The sequence below is a fragment of the Lonchura striata genome, chromosome 5, assembly GCF_046129695.1.
Source record: "Lonchura striata isolate bLonStr1 chromosome 5, bLonStr1.mat, whole genome shotgun sequence".
NCBI lineage: Eukaryota > Metazoa > Chordata > Aves > Passeriformes > Estrildidae > Lonchura > Lonchura striata.
Window position 1 is genome coordinate 47,453,411 of NC_134607.1, and position 20,505 is coordinate 47,473,915.

The 20,505-nt window shown below is 39.9% G+C and overlaps 1 protein-coding gene across 8 annotated transcripts in view; it reads left to right on the top strand.

Moving 5' to 3' along the window:
- Nucleotides 1-20,505, top strand: part of NAV3 (neuron navigator 3) — a 514,050-nt gene that overhangs the window by 28,219 nt on the left and 465,326 nt on the right. The window contains exon 1 of one of the 8 annotated variants that reach the window (XM_077783536.1): nucleotides 14,828-14,886. The exons of the other annotated variants lie outside the window; for them this stretch is intronic. The gene's annotated coding sequence lies outside the window, so the exon portion shown is untranslated. Of the gene's footprint in view, nucleotides 1-14,827; nucleotides 14,887-20,505 lie in introns of those variants that run through there. 8 annotated transcript variants of the gene reach the window in all.

The following is a 20,505-nucleotide window of genomic DNA, read 5'->3' on the forward strand; positions in this document are numbered from 1 at the left end:
AAGCATGAGCTGGCTCTCTTTAGGTTGGGAATGAGACTTGGTGCTCTGAGGTAAAGGATGATTCTAGCAGACAATGTTTCTTATGCCCAGATACTTCACACAGTGGGCAGGTGGCATATAAGTATCCATGCTTTCCTTGGTTCCCTGGGAAGGACTGGCAAGGCCAGAGGAGCCTTACTTTGAAGACACACTTAGAAAAACCCCATGGTGGATAACCTATGCCTGAAGCACAGGGGTTGTCCTCATAATGGAGAAGTGCATGGGTAGAAATTCAAAGGGTATCTGGGAAGGGATAAACTCCAGCATAAGCATACAGTCACCTGTAGATTTCAAAAAAATCCAATAGCTACTTCTCCTAAGAACACAGAATTACTCCCCCTCTATTATAGGCAGACAAGTATCATGCTGTGTATTCCTGTTTGAAGTTCTCTTTATAACTTCATTTGTAAATCATGCCATTCAATTTCCCTGATATGCAAACCAAAGCACCTGAAAATGAAATTAAATATGTTGTTTTAAGAAAAGGTGGACAGCAGAATAAATCAAGTACGAGGATATCATTGTTCCATGGCTTTTTCCCTTTGGAAAACATACAGGAATGACATTTAGAAAAGGGGGAGGCAGTGCTTGCACTAGAGAAATGTATGGTGGTGACTGACAACCAAAGCATGAAGAATAAAGGGAATCATGTTTTCAATTAACCATGTTGAAGACCAGGCCTTGAAAATATGAGATAGTCTCTATGTAAACTATGCATAATTTTTGCCAGTCTGTGTCCAAATGAGACAATATCACAATATGCATTACAATGGGTTGCCAGAGGTAAATGCTTGTGTGATAACTCCCCTAAGGGAATAAAGAAAAGAGCCAAACTTCCATAGTGTCAGCTGCAACATTTCATCTTTGGCAGCCATTTGCCATTTAGGAAACATGCTCTGCAAGTGTCAGAAACACACTCTTTACACAAGAAGAAGGGGCAAAGAAATGGAACATATTTTAGGCTATGTATTTTTGTTTGATTCCAATGAGTTTTTTCAAGTATTTTGCTTTTGGGGATCTTTATCACTCTTGTATATAAATTTTCAGTAATTTAATACATTGCTAGTTAGTACTGCAGAGTCTAAATTTGTATCTGAATTGCCTTTTCTGTGATATTTTAATGATCTATTACAGTCATCTATACGTTTTTCCATAAGGATCTCTTTTAGTGGTAGGAATAATAAAGTGTTTGATTTGTACCTGAATCAAAGATGGATTCTGCTGATAAGGAAAATCCAAAATAGCTTAATTATAGCTTAATATTGGCTGGTGGGTATATCTGATACTAGACATTGTACAGAGTATCTTGTGGATGCTGCAGATGTTTCCTTTTCATTCAGGGAGTTGAAGCTAATGAAAATATCTTGTCTTTGAAGACATGGCAGATTCCTCAGTTGCAACAAAATAAATTTGCTAATCCGGTTGATTCATGTGCAGTATTGCATTGGAGCATTCTCCTAAAGTAAAATCAATTTTTTAGACATAGTTTGACAGGTTCTGTGTGGAAGTATGTATTTGCTCTGCATTTAGCTTCCAATTTCAGAAGCTCCATATTGGTCTGAAGTCTATGCTTTCTAACAGGACTGCAGACCTCTCAGTCATGGTCATGGTAGGGAAATGGAACTTCCTTTGAGATAAATCTCAATTATTGAGTAGTTGCAAAGACTGACGTATTTGCCCCTCTATGAACATCTCAGTGTGATGCTTGGCTTTGTGCATAACATGGTTTGAGTAGAGGCTGTGTTCAGTCCCAAGCTTCCTCCATCTCATCTGTTCCTCTGGCTTACATTGTATGGGTTGATCAATCTGTGAGTGCAGAGTGAGTCAGTTCAGCCAACTGACTGGATTGAAAACCTTTTGGCAGATTAATCTTCTGCCAGGCAGGTCACTGTGCCAGCTGGTGCTGCGGTCACATGGCTGCTACTTCTGATGCTAGGGCAGTCTGGTGGGAGAGGTCTTCTTTCCATGGCAGCCCATGGTTTCACCAGCCTGGGTGTAACTTTGTACTGAATTTCAGGATTGATGCCTGGATTCTGAGGCCTGGTAAGTGGATTTAATGCAGTCATTTGTTATGCAATTCATGCTGGACTGATTTTCAGTCTCCAGAAGCACTGAACTGAAACTGCCAACAAACTCTGAAACTGCATTAGTTTTTATGTGTGATTACATAGCTACAATGAATACTGCTAAAGTGTTATTTTTTTTTTCTCCTCTGTTCATTGTTACCTATATTTTTCAAGGTAGTGATGTAAAGTTAATTAGTCTATAGTGTCCTGTATTTTCTGTGCATTTTTCTAAAGTTCATTCTCAAAAAGCGGTTTCTTTTGCCCATGGACACCTCCTCTGTTTATTTTTGTTTTGTTTATTGCCCATAAACAAGCAAAGGAGAATTAATGTGAGCAGGTGACCTTCTGTGTTGCGTGAGAGAGGCGGAAAGTGCTGTTTCAGTACAGACCTGCATAAGCTCTGTGCAGCTCTTTCCAGAGCAGCAATTACAGGGAACCATCACAGAGAAGCACTTTACAGAACACAGAGATAAAGCAGCTGTTCACTCAAGGCAGCTCCTCAGCCCAGACAGGAACTTTGCTTCTGATCCCTGGGAAGTCCTGAGATCACTGTTTAGGGTGATTGGTAGACTCTGTAGATTCAGGTCTTTCCCTGTGGGATGGATGATGCTCCAAAGTTTTTGGGTGCCTTACTCTTAATATTTGGTCCCATTTTAGTACCTTCCTAATAGGTTTTTGGTGGAGAGAGATCTTTTATCCTCTAAGGAGGGAACTTGCTTTTTCTTATGTCATTTATCTCCTTTGGAAATTTATTACTTTCTTTCTCTCTTACCAATTTTGTTTTTCTCTTCCATTAATGCTTTTATCACTTATTTTAAGAATTCTTGCCATCCACTTTTCTTATTTGTGTTGGTATTCGTTCCTTTAATTTGAGGCTAAGATGTTTCACTTTACTTCCAAAGCCCTCCTAGTGGTGCATGGACAATGCTTTTACAATGCCAGTTTTAAGACACTTTTGCAAAACTTTCATGTTACCACTTAAGTGCTTCCTTCAGTCCTTATCTGGTGACAGTCCCATAAGTATCTGCAAACATGTTTTGGGGGTGTGTGCTGTGAATGTTTGTTTTCCATCAGATTCCTCCTGTTGCAATATTTTAAAAGCAATGGCATGCTGGTGTGTTGTCTTGGCTAGTTGTCAGACATATACTTTCTCTTTTATTTCAATCTCTTTCCTCTCCTTTCTCATCTCTTCCCACATGTTAGCTCTCCAAGACAGGAAAATTATTTTTGATTTCTTTTGAAGTCATTCAGGCCCAATAGGGGCTTGGTGTATGATAATGATGACTTTGTTGCTTAGGTGTGTATTACTAACTGATATTCTTAGTCCATGGAAACCTTTTTCTGCAGTACCTGTTCCTCAGCCTTAGTACTTTATTTTCCTTCCAACAGTTTTTTTACCCCAATCTAACAATTACCACTGTTATTTATATAAATTTTGGAAAACAGTCACAACTCAAAGAAGTCTAATTATTTCACCCAACATGGAAAAAAAAATAAAAATCAAGTATCTTGTGTGTTCTTGATTTGTTATCATCTTAATAATGATAACTTAATTACAGTTGTTGTGATTGGAAGCTCTCTCATATGGAAAATGATATTTATATGTGTATGGAAAACTTGTAGAAGTAGAATTAGGATTTTGAAGCTGACAGGCTGTGCTTGAATAACCCAGCTGAATAAATGATCACTCTCATTCCTGGGATGGCACATTTATCTCACCCTCCCAGATTTCTCTTTTTCCTCAATTTTATGATCTTCTTTGCTCAGTAACAAGATCAAAATAATCTTCTTCTTCTCTTAGCATTGTCACAGTTCTATACTATAGAAATATATTGCTAAGTTCACAATTGCACTTTTAAAATGTTCATTGCTATTTAGTGAAACTTGTTTCAAATAGCTTGATGAAAAGTTGTCTTAAAAGATGTTGGCTTTAGTATAACTGGCTAAAAATGTGACAAATATTTTTGAACAAAACATAGTTACTAGAGAAAGTACTTTGTAAAACTCTAAAAAAAGATCAACTCAAAAATTGTTCACTAAAATAAGAAGCCATTAGAAATCAACATGTATGTAGTGGAGAGTGGAAATAAATTATTCAGTTAGGAACAAGTTATTTCTAATAAAAAGTAGTAATAAACCACAATATTTTCCTTTATTTTTAAAGTATTATTTTACATAAGGGACCATATTTCACTGTGATCATTGTACTTGCCTTATACATGTTTGAAATAAAAAATTTTATTCAGTGAGTGCTGCTTAAGGCTCTGAACCCTGGAAAATCCCATATTTAACCTGAAGCACTTATGTAAGAAATCTCAGTCATAATGCTTAACTGCCTAGTATCTCAGTATAAAAATGTAAGTTTATATCTATGTGAAAAACACTGCTGCATTTAGAACCAAATCTTGGACAATGTCAAATGATGCCAAAATGCTGATCAAGTAACAAAGACAGTGGATAATTACAAAATTAGTCAAGATCTGTGAGATACATTAGGTGATTTCCCAGGGCAATATTCCTTATTTTATGAAGATGTTATTTGCTGAAGATTTTTATATGTATATATATTAGCTCTTCTTTATCCTTTCAAGCCCTTAGGACAGTTTATAATCCTTTGGGTTGTCCTTTGTTTTGGTTTTTCCTTACCTCGTGTCACATCTCACTTGAATCAAGTGCAAAAATAAAATTTGGATGCATGCAATGCTGGTTCCATTCTTTTGTTCAAGACAGGCTTTCTTGCTTTATACAATGAAAGTGAAACATCCCTTGCTGGACCTCCAAAGACATTTCTGACATGTTGCACACTATTCCCTGATGTTGCATACTCTGTATTTCATAGTATCTGTTTCACTGCCCAGTATTATTTAATTCTCTTTGCTGATCTCCATGTTCTACTTGTTTCTTCTTACCTGTCTAGTTGTTATGAAACCTCTCTTTTCCTCTGGGAAAGAGAAACTGCTCGAGTTCAGTAGTTAACTGATGCACACCAGATCAAAGAGTTGAAGATGTGTCTTTAATCTAAAAGTTCATTCAATTGCAGTGTATGAAAGGCTCCTGAATCTTCCTGGATCAAAACACTGAGATAGTTGCTTCATGCTATTTTTGCAATATGTTCAGCCATCTACTTGTAAAGAATCCAGATATTGACACAAATCACCCAAATACTCAAGCAAGGATGGAAGATCATTCCCTCAGGGAATGATAGGGACAGCGCTGGATGGAAAACATTTGCTTTGTGATTTCAATGCCAATGGGAAATCTATTTCCTAGATTCTATTTCCTAGAGTCACTGATATTCTAACCAAGGCATTGGCTCCTTTACTGAGGCCACTTCTCTCCTTCCTGTCCCAGACATAACAACAGATTCTCAGCTGAAAAGGATGGTTCCAGATGGATAAAAGAATTTCAAAAGTTGTATGAACATGAGTAGCTTGAGCCCTGCAAGAAGCACGTGCATTGAAGTGCAGAGAAGGTTTTTAGGACAGTCCTCCAGAAGGAGCACCAGTCCAGTGGCATTTTCCATCATCAGTCAATATAGCTCTGATTGTGGTTTAAGTTAATAGAGGCTTCAGTCATGAACAAGACAACTGTAATATTTTTTCTATCATATTCCCTGCAGAGCAGAGCTCTTCCCACCATTTCTTTCCCTTTTAATCCAGCTTATCCATGTTTTCAGGCTATGAAATTCATCCTTGACTAATAATACTGATAGAAAAAAGACTATGTTTAATACAGTTCTCTGGTTGAAACATTAGATACTGTTTTTCAGCTTCCAGGAAGAAATAAAACGGTGTTGAAATCATTTGTGACAAAGCAGGAAATGGCTTGGGCATGCTTTCTTACTCTTGTCCTCAAACATGATTATGCTCTTATCCTTATTGTATATTACCTTATCAGCATGAGGATTAGACTTAGCAATGAATAAATTATGAGGAGAAAAGTATACTGCTGTCCAAGAATAACCAGTCTTGTTGGATACTGCATTCAGGAGGATGCTCAAACAATGTTAGAGGTAGTTTCTGACTTCTGTAGTGTATTGTTGTAAGATAAGAGTACCGTCCCTCTGACTTTTCATGTTTTCCACTGTTTCTGCTGTGTTTTGCTTTGTGTAAATCCATTGGAAAAGTTATAGCACCATGTGAAGCATGTGAAATATTTCTGCTCGGGTGTGTTCCTGAGGTACTGGCATCCAAAACTTAGCATGCACAAGTGCAAGGTTAAATGCACACACAACCCTTGTGCAAGGATGTTGAGAGTAAAGGTTTGCTCCTGTCACTGTCCCTGGGAGCAGCTGGGCTCAGCCACACGTGATTAGACATAGGGACTATGTCTGCTCAGTCTAGGAATTATTGTTCTGTTCTTTGAAGACTAGGAGAGCAACATTTCCAAAACAAACTCTTCTGTGATTCTATAAGGTACCTGTTTCCATTCCCATGGAGCTTTTAAGCAACAAGACAGCCCAGGCTGCGGGGCTTCATGGCTGTAAGTTCCACTGAGGGTTGGCCTCTTCTCTCAAGCAGGTGGAAAAAGGACAAAGGGAAATGGCCTCATGTGGCACCAAGGGAGGTTCAGGTGGATGTTGGGAAAGATTTCTTCACTGAAAGGGTGGTTAAGCATTGAAGCAGGCTCTCCAAGGAAGTAGTGGAGTTACTTGGCGGTGTTCATAAAATGAACAGACAGGGCACTTTGTGATATGGTTTAGCAGGCACGGTGGTATTCAGTTGGAGGTTGGACTGGATGGCCTTGGAGGGCTTTTCCAACCTTAGTGATTCTTCTTCTGTAACACTGGAAGGTTGAATGATTTCAGATGGCTTCACCCTGTAGCTTCATGCAAGAAAGGGAAGCTTGACCAGATGATTGAAGTTCCACCTTTAAGGGATATCCAAAGCTGTGCAGGCAACTCAGACACGCAGCACCACGTACTGTGGCTCAGAAGACCGTGTGTGGATAGTACAATGTCCTGGCTTAAACCCAGGTGAAAGCCCACATTCATTTCTACAGTGAGAACTGTCAGAATAAACATTTGGGAAGGGGAAGAAGCCCCACTGAGGGCAATGGCAATGAAGGAATTGCACATGTGGTTGGTACTTTGCAGTCACTGAGTGGCAGCAGGCACCCTGTGAAGTTCACAGCTGCTACCTCTAAATCCTGCTTGTGCTTCCCTGTGGTCTTACTCTGGGACTCTGCCTCTTACAAGTAGTGCTGACCCCTCAAGGAATGCAGGGGCACATGGAGGGAGAAAGGAGCCATCTCTGGTACAAGAGATCATCACGCTACAAATTGGATCACAGCTACTGTTTTCCAAGAGGGAGTTGGAACCATGACCCCATCTATCCAGCCTTGAGAGAGAGCAGTCTATCCCCATTGATTTTTATAATGAAGGAAAGAGACCATTTAACGTTTTTCCTCTGTGCCCTGGAGTCCTTGTAGAAAGGCCAGAAATAACTAGCCTTCAATGCTTTCCAATGCAAATTTGATTTATTTGTTACTGCCAGAATGTGTACTTTTTGTTTTGTTTACATTTGGAGAATTGTGGCCTTAGACAAATTGTCATCACTTCCAGGTAAAATAACCTATTCCTTGCTATTGCTTTCAAACTTCAAAGATAGACTGAGGAGCTGGAAGTGTCAATATGTTATTAATTTTACAGTGGCAAGTTCCTGGCACTAGTCATTCAGATGAAGAGCTGTGATAAAGTGGAGCAGTTTAAAATTACAGCAAGTTCAAGGTAGATATAGTACCTCATTCACAGTATCTTCAGGCGAAATACTGAGATGAAATTGGTGACTTTGGTTGATTGTTTGTTAATCACACCAATGGACCGAGTTGATAAAATAACCTGTCCTTGCAAGGCAGCATGCAGCCATTCTTTTGTATCTTATCATTCATGCAGTTTGTGCTTTTAAAAATGAATTAAAATTGATGCAAGTAGTCGGTAGTGCAGATGCAACTCTTGTGAATTCCAGCAATACCCGTTTCACAGGGGCAGGGGAGACAGAACACACTTTCATTATTCTCCCAATCATATTTGATGAAGATGAACTAGATTGATGTGATTATAGACAGGAAAATAGCTCTGAGGGAAGGGTATCACCTTGCCTTGTGGATACTCCCCAGAGTGCTGAGCTGTATTTGCTCATGCCCATGGAGAAAAGGAAGTGCCAGTACTGGAGTGAAGTAGCAGCAGTAGTGCATCCCTCCTCATGTGTTATACTGAAGTCTTTTTACATACACTGGCATCTCAGCCAGACCTCTTTCCACACAAATGTAATGTGAAATGTCCATGTTTCAGAGCCTCAGGGAAACAATGTGGTTTTTCTGATTTTTCTGTATAGCTCTCTTTCACCTTTCACTGCCCCATAATAAACTTCCAGTTCATTACAGCAGTCTGAATGCCCTTTCTCAAGTCACTGAGTCTCTGGTGTGTTGCTACTGCCTGGAGTGAGAGCCATGCTCCTGTTCTCTCCTATCCCATTCCCATGACTTCATTACCTACCCCTTTCTTGCTGTTGCTTTTTGACACTATAAGCCTATTTAATCTATGGAAATAGTGGAAGACTTCAGGTTTTCCTACATGGAATAGTTTTGTGATGTTTTGATGTTCACACACAGTGCTTGCTCTCATTGAGCAGGCAGTGCCGAGGGAGGAGGTGGCCTGAGGATTTGGGCACACCTTACCTGGTGGACCCATCTGTTGCTCACCCAGCTCACCTGAGTTCAGCTGACTCTGCTGAGCTCAGCTTTGCCCACTTGACATGTAAACCTTGTAGCAGTGTCCAGGCAGGGTGCAGAGTACATGTACTTGAGGAAGAGCCCCAGACTGCTCCTATTTCTACAGCTGAGGAGGGAACCATGTGTGATGCTGAGGAGAGTGAGGGTGGTTGTACCATATTGGTAAAGCCTTATAAAATTAGGGCCTTGTTACCCTTGTAAAATTGTGGCTCAGGCCTGCTACTTAGGCGAAGTAGAAGGGAACTATGGGGGAGTGACTCAGCTGGAACAGGGCTAGAGAGAAGTGAGAGGTGTGAGAGACATGAGAGACGTGCTGTGTGACTGCCGCGTGTCCACATCGTGTCCATATCGTGGTGTGTGGTGGTTGGCTGCCTTGGCTTTGTTGTGCCTTAAAACTGTACAAACTAACAACTGCCTAGCTGCTTAAAAAGGCTGCAGTTTTTGGCAATAAAGAACACTCCTTTTCACCTGCCTGGGGACTGTGCATCTCTCTGCTTCGTACAGGTGGTGTGTGCAGGGGCAACCTGGGACTAGCAGCTCTCTCTCGTAGGATGCATTTGGAGGACATGGAGGAATACTGTGCAAGAGACAGCCCTGAGAAGAATTTGTTTTGAGAGTCCATGTTGGATTTGCAGTATTGGCAGCACAAAAAGCGTACTTTGATTTGCAAATGGCTTCATTCTATATGCAAATTACTGAAAAAAAGATAAATGTGGAACCCCACAAAGTTGCTTTTAGTTAACGTCAGAATGGAATCCAATTTTAATGAATACAGCCTAAACTTTTAAAGAGCTTTCACTTAATTGGAAAAATGTTTATTTGCTGTGTTCATCTTTTTTTCTTAATGATTATTTGAGATGTGCTTGGACTATATTGCATAACATCAATAAACATTTTACTAGCAATATGTCTGGATTTGTGTGTGTTTGAATAAGTTTACTTTCCTGTTTTTATACCAGATTGTAATGCAGGAACTCTATTCTCCATCTTGCAGCCTGCAAAATAAGCAACAATTTAATGACTCACTGGGACTAATTAAAAATGAGTCTTGGTGTTCACTCCTTATTTTCACATAGAAAAATTTGGAAGTAGTACATCAAAACTTTAGACAGCTTCTTTTCTTTTTATGCATTCCACCTTATCTGTAAAAATTGCCTGCTCACTGCAGATACTTTTAGGTGGGAAAGTTTTTCTCCTCTTTACAAGACTGTGAAGTCAGTGTGCAGCTCCTCACAAAGGGAGGCAGTTTGCTCTCAGTCTGGTAGAGCAGAATCTCAGCTGGGCTTTCCAGAAGGTACGCACAAGGTCCATGGACTTGGCTGTGTAAGAGGCTGGACACAGAAGGAAAATTGCTTTTTTATGAATAAATGGAGCTGAGAGGGTGACATGATGGTTTACAACAAGGTGAGATGTCAGAGGTGCAAGGGCAAGAGATTGTAGCAGAGAATGGTATCTGGAAAACTTATGTATTGAAATGCTAGAGAAGTGGATTTTCATAGAAGGAGAGGATTTTCATAGACAAGGGGATTCACTACTTAGATTTTTGTATGGCTGTGGTCCTAATTTAAATGATAGAAGATGAGGATATGACTATTAAACATATTCTCTCTTCACCACCCTCCCTTGCCTTTGGTGGTTTTTTTTTTTTCCTCGTGGTAGTATTTTTCAATTAATTCCTCAATTTGAAAAAAAAAAAAAAGCTTTTCTTCTCAGACTATAAGAAAGCGTCTAGAATTAAACCATGAAGTGTTAGAGCTATGTGATTTGTCACATTAATGTTGAAATAATGTTTTATTTTTGTACATAAAGGAGGTGATATCAGTCTTCAGATCAAAAGATCTTGTTATCTATTCAGTCCACCCAGTCTGGGTTTTATGAGGTTTCTAATTTTTTGATAGCAAGAATGACATAATAAAGCAATCATGAAAACTATTTAAATCAAACTTACACCACTGGAAAGAGACAGAGGCATAGGACAACATTTCAATTTAATTTAATTTTAATTTTACCAGGAATAACTGAAGATTTCTTTTATCTAGGTCTCCATTATCATTGAAGTTTTAAGTAAATATACTTACTGCCTATGTCTGACAGCAAAATAGTAATTTTTTTTAAATTTGGAAATATTGTGGATTTATGGCACTCCAAATTTCTGTGGGAAAGTAAATCGTGATTAGGCAGGCAAGAAATAATTTTCTCTCCCAAATGAAATTGGCTTTCATGTTAATTACAGAAAACAATACAGTTAGAATAGAATTAAAATTTCAAAAAGAAAAGATAAATACTCGTTAATAAACTGTATGTGATGGCTCATTTAGCAACAGCTTTCTCCAGCAACCTTTCTCAGTGAGTCTTCTGGCACACTGAAACTGAGATTTCTAATGGTAGATACTCTGACTCAAACACCTTGAGTTTATGGAACTGAGGATATAGATAACAAACTCTTAAAACATGGGGTAAAAAATGTTGCATGTCCTCACCTCCTCTAGTCGGACAATCAGTCTTGAGTGCTATGTCTCTTATTTGATCACTGCCTGGAATCTATCCTTTCTAATTTTTTTTTTCTCAATAAACTTTTATCATCTTTCAGGAGCAAATTAGAACACAGATTTGTGCGAAGAGCAGAAACTGCTAATTTATCTGAGAAAGGGTGAGAAGCCACCACACATTTTAGTCTGAGTTTTAGACTAATTAATTTGTTGACTAGTAATGAAGCTTTCCAAAGCTTTGTATCTGTTCTTTGTGTTTCTCCATTTTTGAATATTCATCTTAGAGGAGTGTAAAGGTTGAAGAGGTAATGCAGGGTAAGGCCATGTGAACCTATTTTGAATATGCCCTTTGTGCACCATATTTGATGAAATATCTGAAATGAGCACATCTCAAATATATCTCAAATATAGTGACTTCTAACTGGCTGGACATTGCAAAAAAAAAAAAAATACAAAACCAAAAAAAAAAAAAAAAACAACAAACCAAAAAACCAAAAAACTATTTAACTGCTCTCACTGCTCAAATACTTCTGAATCCCATATGCAAAGGTTGGATCTGATAAAGACTCTATATTTTTCTGGTAAGTGGAGAGATTTTCATCTTATCCAGGCTGGGGTTTTTATTTTGTAGGGCAACACCTGGTTCTTGAAATCAAAAGTATAAGAAAAATTACAATGCAGAAATATTGCATGAATAGAAGAAATGGATAATTTATCTTGGAAAGGATTGTGATTAGCAGCTGCCACACGAATGTACAAGATATGATCAAATGCTAATATGTGAACTCAAGTAGGTGTTTCAGCCTCTCTAAAACGTGTTATGAACGAGCTCTCCTGCAAATTAATCAGGTGGGTCTTATATGTCTTGTATCATATTTCATTATAAAATAAATAGGTGTTTCCTGTTACTGATGAACTGTTGAAACAACATACTCAAATGCAGAGAGGTTAAATTATCTATTCCTTATAGCACTTAGGCACTTCTTGAAGATCTAAAAATTATAACTTGATATTAGCAATTTCTTCTTTTTTCTTTTTATACAACCCCAAAATTGCATTAACTTGAAATGTTATCTGAACACACTTGATGATAGCTTTGCCTCATACCATCTCCACTAAAAAAAAGGAAAACAATTGTAAACATTTCCCTGCTTATTTCTGTCCCTACTAGCTGCCTTCCTTTGCTAGCACCAGAGGTTTTGTGTTCAGCTTCATGAACCAGCTGGGGAAAAAATCCCCATTCTCTGATCTATCACAAGCCTGTTGAATAAGTGGCTAAAAATGGGAAGACCATGTAGGGAGTGAAAGTAATGGCCAAGGGGGATGGAGATAGGGGAGGACTGCTGTGTTTCATGAAGGTGGCTGCTGAGCACTGTAGGTTCATGCTACACTTACCCAGTGAAACTGCAGGCTGCCAGCAGGGGATAGTCCTGCTTCTTCTCCATCTCTACTGATTGTAGACCAGGTCTGTGGAAAGAAAACCAACCTAAATAGAAGTTCTACTTTATATCTGATCATTAAGCAGACTTTTAACCTTGTCCTTGCTATACAGAAAATAAGTAGGAGTAGTTTTATCAACAAGGTATGGTATGTGGAAAGGTGATAGCTCATGGTGACAATCTGCATGTGTGAAGTGAACTCAACAAACAGTCTTCATTCTTTGCTTTACATTACCTGCTGAGGAACTTCAGTTGTCTTAGGGAGTGAGGCTCCATAGGATTTTTCTTGGTATTTGTTTCTCTGACTTCCTGGATTTTATTAAAAAAAAAAATCCATATTGAAGTTATAAAATATTTGCTGAAGAGCTGTAGACTGCTTATTTTGGTTCTTCCAAGACTTTAAATATCAGTAGTACTGTTGTAAATTGTAGCCGACAAAACTGGCCTCCATAAACTAGAATACTGAATCACAGTAAAGATGAACCCTGCTCTTAAGAGTCTTACAATTTAAATAAAGGTGAAAAAGAAGTTTTATTCTCCTTATTAAAGTTGAATTGTGTTTCAGTGAAATTAAAGAGGAAATCTTCCTTCTGCAAAAGTGAGCCAAATAACTGATTTTTAACAAAAACTTTCCCCTTATCATGAACTTGCTCAGAGAACAAAGAGAAGTCAGATTTTCTGAATCTGTCTTGCATCTTAACCAGTCATTCTGGTGATCTTTCTTTACTATATTCTTTAAAAATAATTAAATTGCCTTAGTAAGAGAAGGCAGAATGGCTTGGTTAGTGCCAGAAAAACTGATTATATTCTCTATGCTGAGAGAAAGGTGCATTGGTTATTATTAATCATGTCCTTGATGCAGCCTCAAGTGCAAAAGGTTTTTAAACTATTGCCAGGAGCTGCTAAAGGAGAATTTCTCTATTTGCCTTTTTTTTTGACACTCCTTCTTCAGGCATCTGTTATAGAGGACCCTCACAAAAAAGCCCCCAAACCCTATACCCTTAAAGCTCTTCCTAATTATGTGAAGAAAACAGAAGAATTTTAATCTAGAGGGAAATAAAACTAAAACTCCAGATGATTCTCCAGACAAATGAGACCAGAATGAGGCTCACTAATTGGAATCATGATACTGGCTAAATTGTCATTTGGTTGGGAGAAGAGTGTGTCTAGTCTCAAAGTTTTAAATCAGGAAACTTTGATGGCATTGATCAAGGAGCCCTAGAAGGCCCTTTCAGTTTGCAAGGAAGATCAGCTCGTCTGACCTTCAGTAGAAGCACATTGTTAACATTTGTGTGCAAAAGCTGTTAATCTTGATTAACTGTTGCAGACTGAATTAATATTGTCACTTTTAGATAACTGTGGAAGGAGATGACTCCTGAGTGGCAGAACGCATGTCTGACTTTGGGTTTGTTCTCATATCATCCCTTTCAGAACTGTGATGTCAGTATTTATGTTTCTTCTTGAAACATAAAGCTTGTCAGAATGATGATCACTAGTGTGAAAAGTGTCTTAAGAAAGTTTCCTGTTCCCCTTTAGCCATTATTTCCTTTCCCTATTGTTGCATAGGTTGTCTGTACCAGTGTGGTAAGTGACAACTGGTGGTAGTAATGAGACTGCAGACTTCTCTCTAATTGAAACTTGTTACTCTTCCCGTTAGGTCTGCAGGATGTGTGTTGCCTCATTAATCCAAGCCACGGCTGTAATTTCTTCTCCCCGTACCCCGCCCTGAGCCCTTCGGCATTAGTGCAGATGAGGAACGCCCTGTGTTACGTGCCAGGTGCAGGAATGAGCTGCTAATTGCCGCTGTTTTTGTTAGTCCGAGTGGGAGCACCGGGCAGTCGGAGGGAATCGAGGGACTGAAGGGTGGTCTTCGTTGCCTCCCCATAATGGAAAAGCTCTCGATGCCCTTGTTGGTCACCCAGCACCGTGAATGGAGGAGCTTGGCAGCCGGGTCACTCTGTCTGGAGCTCGTGTGGTGTCTCTGAGCCCTCTGCTTTTGCAGTAGGGGGAGGGCATCTCCTCAGACAGGCCGGTGTGCTCGGCAGGGACAGGAGACTGCCAGCGCCTTCTTGTCGAAGGTGGGCAGCTGCGGCTGCGGGCGCCTGGGCTCCATCCCCGCAGGTAAGCGAGCCTCTCTGGCCGGAGGTGGAGCGGTTTCTCTGTGTCATTATAGGTACCTAATCACCGATGCCCTCCTGTGTTCTGTGCCTGTGAACTGGAAGCTGCTCTTGCTGCTGTGATGCCCTTTGTGCGCGGTGCTCCCGCGCGGAAGCCCCGCAGGGCTGCGCTGGGCTCCGCTGCGGCGGCACGGCTGTGGGCAGAGGGAGCGAGTGCTTGTGAGAGGTACAGAGCAAACCTGCCTGCATAGTTTGCTTAAAGCTAGCTCTTACCATCCCTCCCCATTCCACCCTGCCTCCGCTGTATTTTTTTTCCCCTTGAGTAATCACTGAAAATACCTATATGCTTTAATGCTTTTTGATAGCCTATTGCAAAACCTTTTTTTTTTTTTTTTTTAATCTGTAGCTAGTGCTGACAGAGAATGCTTATGTGGTTTGTTACTGTAAGTCTGCTGCTCTTTGTTAGTGCTATGGTGGCTTTTTTTTCCTTTGTGTAATTACAGATACATTTACCTATATTTATGTGACAGTAATGATCTGATTTGCAGTGAGAGACTCGTAAATCAGGAATGCTGTGTGTTTCAAAAACAGTTGAAAAACACAACATATTTTCCAAGAGCTTTCATAATATAGAATATTTTTATGATGTTTGAGTATATTTTTTTGCCTCAATTCTACAGGAAAAGCATTAAAATAAGTTAGAATAGTAAAACTCATAGCAGGATGTTAATAAAGAGTGGCTGTGTAGCTGTATACAGATCATGCTTGCTTTGGATCAGTTTCCACTGTTGCGTTCTTCTGGTTGTGGGATAATCTAAAGCTTCATAAGTAAAAGAATTTTCATAACAATGTCAATTACTATTGAGGAAAGAAAGAAACTTGACATTATATAACCTGGAAACTCCAGCGTACAAATTTTTGGATACCAATTAAAGATGATAGAATGTCACTTAAACTTAAAAATGAAAATGCTTCCCCTTTAAGGTAGCATTTTTCTTCTTTACTTTGTCAAAGACAACTGCAGTCACTGTTCCAATGTACCTTCAAGGTGCAGTAGTAGCATTCTGAAATTGGACATGTTGAAGTTTGGAATTGAATTATAGTGACAACCTTGGCCCTTTATACCTCCCTTTAAGGTAAGAATCCAGAGAACAATACCCAGGTAATAATAATAATTGTGTATGTTTGCATAATATATTTGCCTGAGAGAAAGGCAGTTGGGCTAAAGTGTCATAAATAAGGATGAAATTAACTAGCAGAAATTGGTCGCTTAATAGATGTGATTTTTTTTAAAACTACTGGTCAAACTTAACCACCCTGGAAACCTTAAGGATAATTCAAAGTGATCTTTTAAGATGATAGGCTGCCTGTAGGGGTGGTGATGCATGTGCTTTCAGCACATGAATTATCTGCTACCTAGACTGCTGCCTTTCAAGGTTGCAGTCAACTGAAGGTCTTATTTTATTGGTATATGGAAAGACAAGATGCTAGGTAAGCTGTTTTTCTACACAGGAAACTTTTGCAGAGGCAATGAGGGCTGGCCATTGTCTGGGGAATGTGATCGATAGCAAAAGAAAAGCAGAAATCACTTGGCTGAGTAAAAACTTCCAAGCTCTTGAAAGAATAGCAAGGTTGGAGGGGGTTTTGGTTTATTTGTTTAGTTTTGACTTTTTTTTTTTTTTTTTTTGTTTTTGGTTCCTGGCTTTGTGTGGGCTGGGGTTTTAAAATTATTTTAGTGGTTTTCTGTTGTTTATTTGTTGTTGTTTTTTAGGTGTCTGTTCCTTTAGTATATATTCAATTTATGCCTTTGTATATTTTTTTCCTGCTTAAACTATGAGATCCAGAAATCTCCTTTTTAAGTGGAAGTATAGGGGTGTTTTAAAGCTGTTATTAGTTTTATAATTACCGGTAGCAGATAATATATATAAAAAAAAAAGTATTTGGTGTCATTAAATTATGTTGTCTAGCCTGCTCCTGGCTCCATTTATTTGACAAGACTTCCTAGCATCTGTTTTGCTTTGGTCTTCAAACCCTCCAGACAGTTTTTGTTCTGCAGCAAGTAAGTGGAGAGCATATAGTCAGTTGGTAATGTGATCCTGCAGATCCAGATGCAGGAGTAAGTTTACAAAGGCAGCAAATGTGGCTTTGCCAAATGCTCTTCTTGTGTACTTTTAACAAGATCGTTGTCTGATCAGTTCAGCTGTAAACCCCTGGGCTGGGCCAAGCTCTCAAAAGGCTGTTCTGACTGCACAAAGTGTCACTCTGCCAGCCAGGAGCATCTGGAAGAACAGGCTCATGCTCTGCTTCTCATTGGGAGTCTTGGGGGGTTCCAGGGCAGGTGGGATGGTGGGCACAAAAGTAAGACTATAGCTGGATGCAAATTAAATTTAAAACGTGTCAAGCTAAAGAGCTCTGCTTCATATTGTGGATTGTGCTTTCAGTCTAGTTTCTAGTGGAAGCCTATGTGCTTATTTCCAAGCATGATGTAGACGTGATCAGAAATTTCATGAGACCATCTGCTTGGATTTCACTCTAGAGTATCTTCCATGTGATAATTGGTCTACTTATTAAGCTTTCTAGGAAGCTTTATTCTTCCTGAAGATAAAGCAGCTCTGAAAAAAACAGCAGGTAGACTGTGCATTTGTAAAAGTCCGTGTCTTAACAGGGAGCTTCCTTCTATTCTGGTGGAGTGCCAGTTCTGCGATATTCGTAGGTAGCTTTTCATTATCACTTAATACCTGTGCACATGATAATGTGAAAAGTGCTTATTTTTATGCTTTTTTATCGCTGCTAATACATTGTTCTGTTATATATAAGTTTATTACTCTGGGCATGTGATGTACATGAGGTAAATCATGGCAGCATTATGAGTTTTTCCATGTTTCTTGCCTCTACTGAATTTGAAGGAAAAAAATTCCAGGTTTTTTGAAATCTGTAACACTGAATATTAGATGTGTGGTTAAAGATGTATCTGGTTGTTTACTCTAAGTGTAGACAACATATGTGTAGGAAGGCAGAAAGAAAATGGAAAAAATCTTGTCCAAAATCTTACACTCAAGAGAGAAAAAAGTTAATCTTATTTCTTCCTCCTAACTTACATTGTTAGTTTAAATATTTCCTAGTGTCATTTTTCCTCTCCTCTATTGCTCATGGGAGTGTGGGAAAAATATGAGATAAACATGTCTTGGGAGCATTGCAGATCTAAGGTCCCAGAGTGAAATCTGTGTTTGCTTCTGCAGGTCCCAGAGCCCTCAGGTGAATGGGTCCAGGGGGATCTTCTCATTTGCTATTTCAGTTTAGCACTTTAGTAAGGCCACAAAGTGAAAGTCATCCATAGTTAGAATTCAGACTGCTTGTCACATGTGTTGGTGCTCATCAGGGAACAGTCTGTTGGTGGAATTGCCTCAGCTGCTTCTCTGATGATGCAGGAATTTGGGCACTGTACAGCTTTATGGCTTCTTCTCTGGGCCTGTCTCACTCAGAGGAACTACTCAAAAGTATTGGCTGTGGTGCATCAGGCTGCTGAGTTTTTGAGTACAAGTCAGAGATGCTCTGGCTACCCTGGAAGTAGCCCTGCAGTGGTCTCTATGGGTTTTGTCTCCTCCATGCCTGGGTTGTGGGCCAAAGTGTTAGAAATATTCCTTCTTTGTGTTCTTATCTTTTCTTTTTTTTGGAGATCACATGATGCTGGTTTTACCTACGCTATAGGAGTAATTTCTGGGTTTAACACAAGCTTCTTGCACAATTTTTTTCTCTTTTTTTATGTGATTTAAGGCTAATGCGTTTTCTTATATTTTGTATCTGCTAGATGGAACTGACTTGGTAGAGAATTTCCAGGCAGGACTTAGTATGATTTTGGATGGTTATGAGCTCTCCAGAAGGCATAGGAGGAGAAGAAGAGTCAGTGGAGTGACCCTGTGCATTAGGGAGTATTTTGACTTTATAGTGCTCAGGGAGAATGATGATGAGTGCCTTACTTGTGTAAGAATCGGGGAGAAGGCCAACATCCTGGTGGGGGTCTGTTACAGATCACACAACCACGATGAAGAGTTAGATAAAATATGATATAAGCAACTGCCTGATGTTTTTATGATATTTTGGGTTCATGGGAGACTTTGTTTTGATGGCTGCCTGCTGGAAACTTATTACAGTGGTCTAGGAGGTTTCTGGAGTGTGTGGAAGATAAGTTCCTGACATAGCTGGACCTTCTGTTTATGAACAGAGGAGGACTGGTGGGAGATGTGGTAGTTGGAGGCCATCTTGGGCACAACCACTGCAAAATATTTAAGTTTTTGATTCTTGATGAAGTAAGGAAGAAGGGGGTCAACAAAACCTGTACTTTGGACATCCAGAGCCTATTGATGACACTGGTTTGAAAAGTCCCTTGGGAAATAGGCCTTAGAGGCCAAGGGGTTCAAGAAGGCTGGACGTAATTTCAGAAGGAAGTTTTAAAGGCACCAGAGCAGGCCATCCTGATGTGCCCAAAACCAAGCCATAAGGCAAGAAGATGAGCCTGTCTGAGCTGGGAGCTTTTGCTGGAACCATGGGAAAAAAAAGAGCTTAGAACTTCTGGAAGAAGGGACAGGTAACTCTGGAAGAAAACAAGGATGTTGCTGGGTAATTTAGAAAGAAAATGGAAATGCAAAAGCTCATCTAGAACTCAGTTGAACCACCATTGTAAGAGGTAACAAGACATGTTTATATAAATACACAACGAAAAGAGGGTCTCCATTCTTTATTGGATGCAGAGAAAAACATAGCTAAGGATGAAGAAAAGGCTGAGATAATTAATGGTTTCTTTGCCTCAGTCTTTAACAGCAAGACCAGCTATGCTCAGGGCAACCAGCCTCCTGAGCTGGTAGACAGGGATGGGGAACAGACCCCTTGCAATCCAGGAGGAAGTAGTGACCTGCTGTGCAGGTTACAAGTCAGACACTCACAAATCTATGGGGCTGGATGGGATCTGACTGAGGGTCCAGAGGAAGCTGGTGGACAGGACAACCAAGGAATCAGGCCCAGCCAGCATGCTATTAGGAAAGGCAGGTCCCTTTTAACCAACCTGATTTTCTTTTGAGACTAGGTGATCCATCTAGTGGATGAGGGAAAGGCTGTAAATGTTGTCAGCCTGGATTTGGGTAAAGCTTTGGATGCCTCCCGCAGCATTCTCCTGGAGAAGCTGGCAGCCTGTGTCTTGCGCAGGGGCACTCGGTGCTGGGTGAAACTGCCTGGGTGGCTGGGCCCAGGGAGTGCCGGGGGATGGAGCTGCAGCCTGGTGGCAGCCGTCACTGCCCTCTCCAAGGACCTGAAAGGAGGCTGTAGCCAGGTGGGGGTTGGTCTCTTCTGCCAGGCAACAGGGATGGGACAAAAGGAAATGGCCTCAAGCTACACAAGGGGAGGTTCAGGTTGGACATTGGGAAGAGTGTTTTCACTGAAAGGGTTGGAACAGGCTGCCCAGGGAGGTGGTGGAGTCACTATCCCTGGAGTGTTTGAGACACTGGACATGGTACTTAGTGCTATGGTTAAGTTGGCATGGTGTTGTTTGGTCAAATGTTGGAGTCAGTGATCTTGTAAGCCTTTTCCAATCTTAATTATTCTATAATTTTGAATTTACAGTTGATTTTGG